Source organism: Candoia aspera, chromosome 1 (genome assembly GCF_035149785.1).
Source record: "Candoia aspera isolate rCanAsp1 chromosome 1, rCanAsp1.hap2, whole genome shotgun sequence".
Taxonomy (NCBI): domain Eukaryota; kingdom Metazoa; phylum Chordata; class Lepidosauria; order Squamata; family Boidae; genus Candoia; species Candoia aspera.
In genome coordinates this window covers 41,677,132-41,681,371 of record NC_086153.1, presented here as the reverse complement: position 1 = coordinate 41,681,371, position 4,240 = coordinate 41,677,132, and positions in this window count along the sequence as shown.

The window sequence follows — 4,240 nt, the reverse complement described above, 5'->3', positions numbered from 1 at the left end:
AATCGCTGCCTCCGGGGCCAATCCTGCCCATTCTGCTGGAAGGAGCTCCAGACTTTGCCCTCAGGCACCAGTTCCGCTCTCTTCCGGTCCAGATGTTTCCAGCAGCCACCGGTCTCCACTCATTTCGGACCAAGCCCGAACTGACCAGCGGCCTGTCGGGCTTCCCCCCAAGTAAGCAGAGATAATCTTGGATAAGTTTTATCATGTGGGCTGGATTGGATCTCCTGCTTACACTACCAGTCTTCCCCAAAGAATGCTCTTTGGCTGGTCGGACAATATCTCCCATTTCCTATCTGCAGTTGGGTACAGCGGTTATTGGGAGAGCGCCCGGGCGGGGAAGACTGGCCTAGATGCTTCTTCAGAGGCTCATCTTCGGCGAGTGCAGTGCTTCTCAACCTTGGCAAGTTTAAGATGGGTGGACTTCAACTCCCAGAATTCCCCAGCCAGCAAGGGGCAAGAGATTGTACTTTGAAGCCAGACTCTGTCATGAACAAGGGTGTCCACAGGATGTGGTCAAAAAAGTCGAGATGGCGGCCACCACGGTGCGGTCTAAACCCTGCCTGTTTTTTATGTGCGTCGAAGTACCTAAAAAAGTGGTCGGAGCGTCGGTCGCACCGTCGTGGCCCCCTTACTTGACTTTTTTGCCACATCCTGCAGCACTCCAGTTGTGTATAATGGGGGCCACTGCTTTTCACTCTCACTTGGGGGAAAGCCCCAATAAAAGCGGTGGGCACAAAACGCGAGGCGGGGAGCTTCGCGTTTGGAAGTGGAAGGAACAGCATCCGAGAAAGAGGGGAAGTGCGGAGGAAAGTTGCTGCCAGAACGCGTCAGCCCCACAGCGGGGAGCCTCCGTTGCAGATCCCTGGATCCCTGGCCTTCCTAGTGGAATGACAAGAGGCAACCTTCTCTTTTTTGACAGAACATCTTTTTTTTTTTAGCGCAGGGATCACCTCGGTACAAGCAAGAAGTAGGTCGGAACAGCACAAGTTATTTTCTTAAAATTAGATTCTTATATTGCCTTTCCTTCAGGAGGAATCTCTCTTCATTTTAACCCCCCCCCCCCCAATAATCTGATCAGATAGGCTGGGTTGAGAAAGAGTGAGTGGCCCAAAGTCACCCAGTGAGAATGGACTTGAACTCTGGCCGCTCGGCTCTCCCCCCGCCCACCCCCTCCGGGGTCTCTTTTGCCTGGGAGCAGCGGAACCGGCCCAGCAAAGCGGCCTCCCAGGCCGGTTAACACCCAGGAAAGGTGAAGCCTGTCGCCATCATCCATCCTCATCCATCCACAGGCTCTAGGTGGAGGGTATCACCCATAGAAACGTGCTCGGGACCCCACCCCAAGCAGCCTAATCCGGTGTTTCATTGGACTTTCTGATGAGGGAGAGTCCGAACTTGGTTTGGGCTGAGATTTTGCTGCATTCAAATAGATGCGAGTTGCTGCTGGAGCAAGCTTGCACCTCAGCTTTGAACAAGATTATTCCAGTGACACCCTTGTTAAAATCAATGGACGATTTTACACTACGTGCTAAGCCATGGTTTGTTTAATCATGTGAATAACTGAATTCTAAACATGCTAAACTATGTCTATCCACAATTTCCCCATGTTTCTCTCCCCTCCCTTCCTCTGTGCAATTGCTTCCAAACTTTTTTACTCTGAAAGACATTGGGAGTAGGGGGAGGGATATGTGCTGTTTACAATGGAATATTCTGCTCGCTTAGCTAGGAGTAAGTCTCACTAAAGGCACTGATGCCTCTGAGTAAGTTCCTCTGCCTGGTAAACAGTTTTTGGGTCCTTGCCTAATGCATTTCTCGGAAACCAAAATAGCCGCATCTTAATCAGTCGTTTCAGCACATTTTAACTGAAAGGCAGGCTATAAATGTAAATCAATAAGTAACTTAGTCCATCTGTCAGGTAAGAAGCCCACACGGGCGTGCGCGGCTACAGTCTCTCCGGTTTGGAAGAAGAGCTCCTTCCCAGCGCAAAATACGCAAACCAGTACGGGTTTACTTGGGTGTAAATCTCATGGAAACGACTCAAACCCATTTATAGGTAAAGAGACAGCGGCCCTGTTCCTGAACTAGGGCTGCAAAAATACCGACGGCCACCTGGTTTGCTGTTTAATTTTTTAAAATGTGCTGCCATCTAGTGGTGGACAGGAATTTTGCAGCCGGGGTTGGGCACCTTTCTGGAATTGTTAACCAGCTAAAATGCCTCATGCCTGTCTGTAAATCCCTGTTTAATGGTGTCTTAAATTACAGCAAAAAACAAACAAAACAAATTTAAAAAAAAAAACAACCAACCCCCACCACCCTTTCCCACAGACATATCAGCCACTTAATACGATTCTCCGCACTTTTATTTCCGGGTGGCTCTGCGCAAGGTTGCGCTATAAGAAAGCCGTTCGCCCCCGGCGCTTAACCAAAAGAGCCCCCTTCTCTCCCGCCCCCCCCCCCCCATCCCAGCCTCTGCAAACTCCAGGCTTCAGACAAGACAACAAGAACAAACAACAACAAGGATAAAGAGAAACAGATGGTTGGACTAAGACTCGAGAGCCCTTCGCCTCGGGGGATTGGCAGAGCGCACCAGAGCTCAGGCGGGGCACGAAAGCCCGGGCGGGTGGTGGGAGAGAGAGGGTCCGTGTGCGGGCCAGCGCCTTGCGGGGAGGGGGGGCTGTTGTCTCCCCCGTCCGCCAGAGATCACCGCCGCGGTCGCCTGGCCAGGCAGCCTGCGTGAACTGCCGCGGCCCGGGTCGCCGGGAGCCAGCGGCTCGGGAGGGCCCTTTCCCTCGCCCCCCCCTCCTCCTCCTCTCCCTGGTCGCCTCCCGAGCTTGATGAATAGCGATCAGGTTTCCTCGACTGGCCGCCCCCCTGTTTTCACAGCCTCCCACCACTAACCCGAGAGCCTGTTTCCTCGACCCGGGTTAATGCCGATGATTATTGCAAGATGACGAGGGGAGCGAGAGGCGCGGCGGCCGGGCCCGCTGCTGATTCAGAGCAGTTGCCTTATTACCAGCGACGTTCTCCCGGGCTCAGGCGGCCGGGTAGGGATCGGCTTACAGCTGGAAGAGGAGAGGCGCGCGCTGAGCGGTAGCTACCAGCGCTCGCGCCAGTCCCCTTTTCCAGGCCTCGCCTGGGCGCGATCCGGCCCCAACCCGGGAGGCAGCCCCTGCCGGGATCAGCCCGGGAGAGCAAAAATGTCTTTTTTGGGGGGGGTGGGGGGTGGGGGGTGGGGAGAGAAGAAGTACTCAGACGGGAAACCCGGGCAACTTCCAGGGTCGTTGGCGCTGCTGATTGGTTAAGGAGGGTGGTGGTGGTGGTGGTGGAATTCCATGGCTGAACTCCTGCTCAAGACAAGAATTCAATTTAAAGTGTCCTTTATTGCTGGCTGTTCACCTTTTCCATCAAAGGAGAGCCCATCATCCTTATGAATGAAACTGGCAACACTGTAATGCCTTTATGCAAATCTAAGATACCTCCACACCTGGAATCCTGTGTACAGTTCTAGTTGCCACATTGGAAAACATCATGGATTAGAATGGGAAAAAGGGCAGAAGAAGACAACCAAAATGATCCGGGTACTCAAACAACTTCCTTTTGAGAAAAGGCTGGATAGGTTGGAATTCATTGGCATGGGGAAAAAAATACCAAGGTAGGACATGGCTGAGGTGCATGAAATAATGCATAGTATGGAGAAGCTCTGCAGGAAGAACTTTCCCTCCCTTTCTCAAAACTCTAGGATCAGGCAAATTTAGAACAGACCGGAGAAAGTGCTTCTGTGAATTGTGCAGAATTAAACTGTGGAATTCATTACCACAAGACACGGTGATGGCACCAACTTCGATGGCTTTAAAAGGGCATTAGATAAATTCATGGAGGACCCATCCAATAATGTGGGGTTTGAATTCTGAGGATGCAATCTTACTCCAATGAGCAGTGGTAGGGAAACCATGTGGGGAGAGGTATGTCTCCACCTCCTGCTTGTATCTGATTGGCCACTATGAGAAACAAAATGCTGGACCCAAATGAGCTTTGACCTGATGCAGCATGATTAATGTTACCTTATGTTGCATTCATATATCATATCTCCATATAGTCATCTTTGTTCAAGGTGAAATTGCCCATTTTCCTTATTGTCTTAAGACTTAATTTCCATTCCCCTGATCATCCTTGGGCCATTATTGACACCTGTTTCAGTTGTTTTGAATCTATCTTAAAATGTAGTGCCCACAACTGGACACTG